The sequence below is a fragment of the Chrysochloris asiatica genome, unplaced genomic scaffold (assembly GCF_000296735.1).
Source record: "Chrysochloris asiatica unplaced genomic scaffold, ChrAsi1.0 scaffold00158, whole genome shotgun sequence".
NCBI lineage: Eukaryota > Metazoa > Chordata > Mammalia > Afrosoricida > Chrysochloridae > Chrysochloris > Chrysochloris asiatica.
Genome location: NW_006408676.1, coordinates 1,801,265 through 1,809,796, shown reverse-complemented (window position 1 = coordinate 1,809,796; position 8,532 = coordinate 1,801,265). Strand labels below are relative to the sequence as shown.

Genomic DNA, 8,532 nt, shown 5'->3' with positions numbered 1-8,532 from the left:
TGAAAACAAACAAACAAACAAACAAAGATGTCACTTTTAGGACTAAGGTGTGCCTGATATAAGCTATGCATTTAAAATCACCTCATATGCATGAGAAAGCTAAATAATGTATAAGGAAGACAGAAGAAGAATTGTTGTCTTTGAGTTAGGATGTTGGCCAAGAATATTGAATATATGGTGGAATATCAGATACACGAATGAATGTGTCCTTAAAGAAGAATGAGGAAGACTCCAAAAAGTTCATGGAAAAATACCATTATCCTTTTAGTTTCATTTTTCCATGAAATTTTTGAAGCTCCTTTGTACAGCCAGAATGTTTCTTAGAAGTGAAGATGGCAAGACTTTCTTAGTTACTTTGGACATGTTATCACAAGGAAGCTGAAGGAGGACATCAAGTTTGGTATAGCAGAAGATCTTTATCAAAATGATGAAGACCCTCACCAAGATTGATTGGCACAGTGGCTGCCTCAATGAGCTTAAACAGAGAAACAATTATGAGAATGGTCCAGGGCCAGGCAGCATTTCATTTTGTTGTAATGTGGTAGTTATGACTTGGAACTGACTTGAGGACACCTAAAAGCAACAAGGACATTCTGCCTTTATTCACTGAAAAAATCTGCCCAGAGACCCAACATCATGACAGTATTAGAAATAGTCTGAAAAAGCATGCTGAAATCACCTCTATTGAGAAGAAATCAGCCTAAATATCAAATCTATGTTTTTTTCCTTCCTCTCCCACTCCCAAATGTCTTTTTAATGTGGATGGTTCTAATTATATCTTTAATAACTGGGACTTTCTAATGCTAGAGGTCATTATTCAAAACTTAAAGATAGGGGCATCCATCTGTCTCCCCTGATTCCTCTTGAAGCTATTTAGATATGGAAGTTAAAAGAGGCAACAGCCCAGAACAGAGGTGAAATCAGCACATGGAATCCCCCATTCTCTTTGCCCAGGTCTCTGTAGTGCTGGCTAATGTAGGTTTGTGGTATTTGCAGAGAGGTTTGTTCTAAAGAAAATCAATGACAGACTCCCTGACACCAGATATCAGACATCCTAGAGACACTGGCTTCCCTGCCTGGCTCTGGGAGTTCTTGAACGCGTTCAGAAAAGGAAGTACATCTACTCAGCCTCTGCTTCACAGATTTTGTAAATAATTCAGCAAGTCAAAGAGTTATCTTAAGAACAAGCTTCAGGGGCTACCTTACCCTGTAATTCTCAGACGTCACAGAGGACCCCTCTGGATTTCTACTGCTGTTATTTAAAAAACAAAAAACAAATATACATTCATGTTTTGGAGAGGGATGTTTTGATATCAGTGAGCTAGGACAAGGATGCCCACGGAACAAAGGCTAGGTAGGAAAGGGGGAAGTGAAGAGGGGCTGCGTTACTTCTAGTTTATCTTTAATTGTTTATTGTGATTTGGGTGAATGTTTATACAGCAAATTGGTTTCCCATTCAACAATTTATACACATTTTGATTGGTGACATTGATTACAATTCTAACAATATAACAGCATTCTCCCACTTCCGCCCTGTATTTACCTATTCCATTACTTCTTTTCCATCCCTTCCTGCATTCTGAGCTTTATTCCTTGACAAATGCTGGTGTTTTGATCTTGTACGGTTGTTCATTCTAAGGACAGCGTTGTTGATGTTGTTGTTAAGTGCCCCAGTTGGTTCTGACCCATAACAACCCTATATGGGGGTTCTGATCCATAGCGACCCTATATAGGGTTTCTGAGGAGTAGCTTGTGAGCTTGAACTGTGAACTTTGCAGTTCAGTGCATTAACTCACGGTGCCACACCAGAACAGCATACCTCCCTGGCATTATTGCTTACCTTACAAGCCTGTCTATTATTTAGCTAGAAGTTCACCCATGGGGGAAAATTCAGTTCCAGGCCTACCGGGCATATAATGGTTATAGTCTGGGAGTTCTACCAGAGTCCATCAGACAAGTGAGCCTGGTGTTTTTTATTATGAGTTTTGTTCCACATTTCTCTCCCATTCTATCCAGAACCTTCTACTGTGATCATTTTCAGAGTGGTTAGTAGTAATAGCAGGAAGTCATCTATTTCTTCTAGTCTCAGAGTTGTGAAGGCAAGGTTGGTATGGTCCATTGGCCTTTGGATAACTATTTTCCTACGACTTTGATTTTTTTCACTCTTCTTTGCTCCGGATGGGAGAGATCAATAGCTGTACCTATTTCATTTTTTATTCATGGTATTTTCATCTTCTTTCCTTAGTTAAAATTTCCAGTGCTTTGTCAGTTTTAAAGAAACAACTTCTATTCTTATTGATTCTTTCTATTGTTTTGTTTCATTTATTTCTTCTCAAATCTTTGTTACTTTTTTGTGTGTATATGACTATGGGCTTTATTTTGTTCTTTACGAATTGTTGGAAGATGTTGGGTCAAGGTATTGATTTTGGTTCTTTTTTAGATGTGTGTGTTTATTGCTACAAATTGTTGTAGTTTATAGTGTGAGTAGGAGTAAGGAAATCGGATTAGCTAGGTCTAGGCTAGGCTTAAGGTTTCATGTAGTTTTAGGGTTATGGCTAGGACTAGAGTTAGTGTTACGGTAATCAGTAGGATTTGATCTAATTTTAGGATTACTGTTAGGTTAAAAAAATTTTTTTTTCCTTGAAATGTACTTGATTTCATCTTCCTTTGGAAGTTCTGTAACTATACCATTCCTTCTTTTTATTTTGTGTTTGTTGTTATTGTTGTTGTTGCAAACTGGTATCTCTGGTTACACAACATCAGTCTTGTTTTAGGGTCCTGGTGTTTCACTCTAAGATAAACACTAGACTACTTACCACAAGGTCAGCAGTTGAAACCTACCAGTCATTCTTCAGAAATCTTATACAAGGTCTCAATGAATTGGAACTGGCTCAAAATCACTTAACAACAATGACAATAACAACAACAGGTTTCTCTTACTTTGGATACTTCTGTATATGGATTGATTTCTGTGGGACATTGTTATGTATGTTAATATCAGGTTGCTATTTTGGCTCTCTGGCCAAAGAACTCCCTTTAGTATTTTTTTTAAGGTTTGACTGGTTTCTACAAATTATTTTAATTTCTGTTTATCTAGAAGGTGCTCTCGTAGCATAGTGGTTACGAATCGGGCTGCAAGCTGCAATGTCAGCAGTTCGAAACAACCAGCTGTTCTGCAGGAGAAAGATGAGGCTTTCTGCTCCCATAAAGATTTACAGCCTTGGAAACTCTGTACAGGGTCGCTATGAGTCAGAACCGACTCCACGGCACATAACAACAACAACAGAACTGTCCTAATTTCACCATCATATATGAAGGACAATTTGTTCTAGATTTTCTTGATGGCATTTATCAAGCATGGAATTGTTTAATTAATCATAGAATTTCCTAATAGTTTCATTCTTTCTCAAAGAACATGTCTAAAAGTCACTAAACTGCCAATTCAAGAGCCCAGCCTGCATCTCAGTTGTAGGCAACTGCAAAGAAAGATCAAATAGATAATCACCATGTAGAAGAAATGTTCAAACTCACTACTATTCAAAAAGGCACAAATTAAAGCTATGACAAGGTATTTTCACATACCAAACCAGCGAAACAAAACAAACGACTCTTGCCAGCACTGAGGAGAGGGCCCCCAGGGAGTGGAGAGTGGTATACAGATCTGGAGGACAATTTGATATCAGGTCTGAAGAAGCACTAGGTGTTTGCATATTATCCAATAAGATCCACTCTTTAGAACTTATCCTAGGAAAATAATGTTATTGTCAATAAATCTTAACAATAAAATTGTTGAATTGAAGGTTATTTACAACAGCAAGACAAATGGAAAACAGTTGAACTGTCCAATCATAAACCAAACCAAACCAGTTGCCTTAAAGTCAGTATTCATGACCACCATATATGGAAAAATGTAGAATTTTGCTTCAAAGGGCTTTCAATAATAGATTTTCATAAGCAAATTGTCAGGCATTTTTTTCTGAGGTACCTTTCAGTTAGTATCCAAATGCTATAGCCATGTACAAGGGTTACAAATAGTGTATTTTATAAATGGTTTATAATTTATCTTAATCAGTAATCCTCTATATTACTGATTAAGATAAATTATAAACCATTTATAAAATAGAATATTTATAGCCCTTGAATATAGCATGGAAAATATTTAATGGCATGGAAATATTCTGGAGATGTAGGCAACAAAAGATTTTGTAATACGTGAATTCAGTTTTTATAAACGCAAAATACAATTAAATATATAACTGTATAAAATAAAGACTGAAAGTTTACATACCATGATGATAGGAATGATGAAGTGTGGATGATGAATTATGGATTTTTTGTATTGTAGTATGTTTGATTCTTCATATTTCCCACAGCAAATAAATAACACTATTAGACTAGGCAATCCACTTCCAAAAATAATTCACCAAAAATTCTATTGATCATGGAAAATAGTCTGAGACTTCGAGTGGCTTACTATGTGCTCATCATCAGGAATGACTGATCACTGGATAAGGACATTATGTTTGGTGAAGTAGAAGACCAGTGAAGGCAAGGGATACCCTCCATGAAATGATCTGGCATAATAATAGTTTCAATAGTGGACGCAAATATACTAAATGTGATGATGATGGCACATGACCAGATAATGTTTGGTTCTCTTATAGCTAGGTTGCCATTAAGTCTGAGACAACTCTCTGGCAACTAACTAAAACAGTACATACAAGGAGGCTTCAAAAAGTTCACAGAAAATGGAACTTTTTGAAATTTTTCCATGATACTTTTCCATGAAATAATGAAATTTTTCTATGATACTTTTCCATGAGTGTGGTGCTGTGGGTTAATATGCTGGACTGCAAAGTCAGTTTGAGTTGCAATGTTGGCAATTCAAGCTCAACCAGTCACTACTTAGAAACCCTATACAGGGTTGCTATGGGTCAGAAACGACTCAATGGCATTTAACAACAACATATCATCATATATGCAATTTTAGTTAACTTACTAAAATGTACCAAGCACACATTTTATGTCAAGCACTAACGGGAGAAATTACTCCTATAGGGCTTATAAGCTCCCCTGGTGGTAAGAATCTATACAAATGTGCTAGTTAACCTCATGTGGACTTATTGAAGAACATGTAGATTCAATGGGGCACAGGTCATAAATTCCTTTCAAAGACTCACGTCTAAGGGATTGTATGTCCAGAGGACATCTGGCCTGTACCCTTAGTACTGCTGACATGAGAGAAGCTAAGCAACAGCAGGCCTCCTGCTTCTCAGAGCATGGAATAGAGGAACACATGCTGGCCAGCACCTCCAGTCCTCTTGTACATGTACAGAAGCACTGTACTATTTGCAGTCCTGTGTGTCTAGTCCAGGAACAGTTGGCACTTGGTTCCAAGACTACAACCAGCACTGGGGATGCCTGTCACAGTGGTAATTCTAGGGAAAAGGAGACCTTCTGCTAAGTCACAGCTCTGTTAGCATCTAGTTCTGGATGCGGTACTAGAACACGTTGCTCCACTCTGTTTAATTTGGCTTAATGATAACCTCCAACTGAAAGGAATTGACCATCCCCACCTCCCAGATAGACTCATCTGACCAGAAATAGTGGCTACCAATGGAGTCCTGGTGTGGAGCTGTGGGTTAATGCACCAGACTGCAAAGCCATTTGAACTGCAAGGTCAGCAGTTCAAGGTCACCAGCTGCTGCTTGAAAACACTATACAGGATTGCTATGGGTTGGATCCAACTCAACAGCACTTAACAACAACAAGGCAGACAAGGAATGGGTTGCATGTCCATTTCTGTAGAGTGACTTAATTAATCAGACGCACTTTCAAGTCTGAATTCGCTTCATGGCACACAATTTTTCCTCCCCTTTTTTTTTCTCATGTCTGATATTTCACTTACATTTTCTTCTCTTGGTTTATCAAACTCTTTTTAGTCTACCAACAGTTCTCAATCTTAGGTACTTTTTCTCCTCCCCCTTTTTCTTTAGAAACTGAATTGCTGCTTTGCAGAAGCTGGGTGCCTTTTGTCACTTTGCTTTATAGCCAGCTCTGAGCCTCAACCAGGTTTAATGCAAGCCAGATCAGAAACACCACAGAAATAAAACCTCTTAAAGTTACCAATTCAATGAAATCACTTGCCAGGTGAAATCTTCTTTTGTTAGATTTGTTTTATTTTTCCAAAGTATTTAAGATAATTGTAAGTCTACATTACACATTATTTCTGAGTCCTAAAGGTAGGTGTTGTAGAGTGCAAAACTTGTTTTCTATGTTATACATATATATACAAACATACACACTCCCAAGCCCACACATCCACAGAGCCATACAAACCTGGGTTCTGCCTTTCTAAATGGTACCACACCCATCCTACCCTGGTAGCCAGGAAAATGTATCTTATCTTTCAATCATAAAATAAATTGTGGAAATATCTTTAATATTTTTAAAGGGATATAATCTGTCTCTATTTTTGGAAGATTTAACACCTCATTTGCCATGCTTATTGCAATATCAGAGGCATGTTGTCATGAAGACAGACCACCCAGCTTTTTCCTGGTGCCTGAAAACCAACTAGTTTTTCTTCTCTGTTCCCACACTTGTCCCCTGCTAGCAGCTGGAGGAACTTGAGTTGATGGATGGTATCTATCCAGGAGTCACGAATAGTAGCAACCTTCTGGTTTTGTAAAATTGATAAATTAACCCTAAACAAATAGGTTGGTGTGTGTTACTAGCATCAGTGACCATAAATCTTAAAATCAACAATAATAAATAACAATACAATTCTAAGTTGTGCTTTTTGTCTGTACTTTCAGACCAACATGTTAAAATCTGTAACAAAGGTCGTGGTTGTTAAGTACCATCTCATAGCGACCCTGTATGGGGTTTCCAAGGAGCAGCTGGTAGGTTTGAACTGCTGACCTTGTGGTTTACAGTCCAGTGCTGATCCTACAGCGCCACACCAGCAGTCCTAAATGTACAGAAAACACTTCAAAGGAGAATTTATTATGTGACTGGTTAGGAAAGCTGGGTACTACTTCCTTATGAACTTTTATTGGTAATATACTATCTCTTAACACAAGTAACAATATTTTGACTAATCAATGCCAGAATTGCATTGCTGTGACTTTGGGTTGAAGCCCTCACCTTCTTGCTTGGTGGCAATCAGGGTAGGAATGGCGACTGAAAGCCGGACTTTCCTAACTAGAGAGAACTGCCCTGCTCATCTCTAAAAACCAGATAACTCTTACTCAGCCTCTATCAATCATTGTTTCAGTGGGGAACGCTCCTTATCACAGGACCAGGTTAATCGGGTGGAGAAGAAACATCTGCTTCAGAGAAGGCTATCAAGTGAAAGGCAGTAACGTTGTCTCCAAACCAGCTTTTCATAGGCCCTTACTTATTATTTAATTTGGCTGCAGAGTACAGAATTAGGCTAATGGCTGTTAAGTGGCTGAGGCAGAAACACGTTCCATCTGCTGAGAAGGCTACAGGCCATTGTCTGTTTCAAAGGCTAAGGAAAAAAGATGAGTGAGGCACACTGCTATACTAAAAGCCTCATCAAATGCCTTTTTATTCACCCTCTGATCTTATTTCTCTCAAAACTAGTGATTTTCCTTGTTCCATATTAAGAGTTCAAAGTCTGACCTAGCTGCTGGGCCATTACCAAAGTAAAAAATAGATTGTCCTTACATCCCTGTAGGATGGTGTGATAGAATACAGTCAGGGTAACTACAAGATGATTCAATCCATTTGTTAAAAAGTAGAAATAAAAAATTAGCAGGGGACAGCTACAATGGTCAAGGCACTGTGGAGAACACCAAAACATAGTTTTGACTTCAAGATGCTTCTCATCCAGTAGTCAAGACTGAGCCTGTACGCAGGAGTTTTCATACATGAACAATTTGTCAGAGCTCTAAGAGAAGTGTAAGAAAGAAGAGACTATGTCTGGGTAGATTAGAGGAGGGTCATGGTGAAGGAATGTTTGACTTTGTAGATAAATAGTAGTTTATACTTAAGAAATACAAGCATTCTATAAAGTATTATAGTAATAAGTGAACTCCCACAACATCCATAAGAGATAGGAATCATATTGCCTCCACCTTGCAAGTTGCTTAACAAAGAAGTTGCTTCCCTTGGCTAAGTGAATCCTGTCAATAAACCTAGTGGAATCAGGATCTGACAATATTCTGAGATCATTTTAAGCTAAGTAGGATTTAGACATGCAAAGAACTGATTGGGGTGAAGGATGGACACTTCAGACTGAAGGTACTGTGAGAACAAAGTATGAGAAAATACAGGTTATACCTGGTGAAAGTGATCTTGTTTGGCTGAAGCAGGAATGTAGTGGCATGGGAGGAAAGAAGTAAAGAAAAGCTGAGGCCAGTATGTTGATAAGGAGGTCTGGTGGCGTAGTGGTTACGAATCGGGCTGCGAACCTCACGGTCAGCAGTTCGATACTACCAGCTGTTCCACAGTAGAAAGATGAGGCTTTCTGCTCCCGTAAAGATTTACAGCCTCGGAAACCCT

The 8,532-nt window shown here is 38.3% G+C and overlaps 1 protein-coding gene across 2 annotated transcripts in view; it reads right to left on the bottom strand.

Moving 5' to 3' along the window:
• Positions 1-8,532, bottom strand: part of NTM (neurotrimin) — a 749,477-nt gene that overhangs the window by 657,929 nt on the left and 83,016 nt on the right. The window lies entirely within an intron of this gene.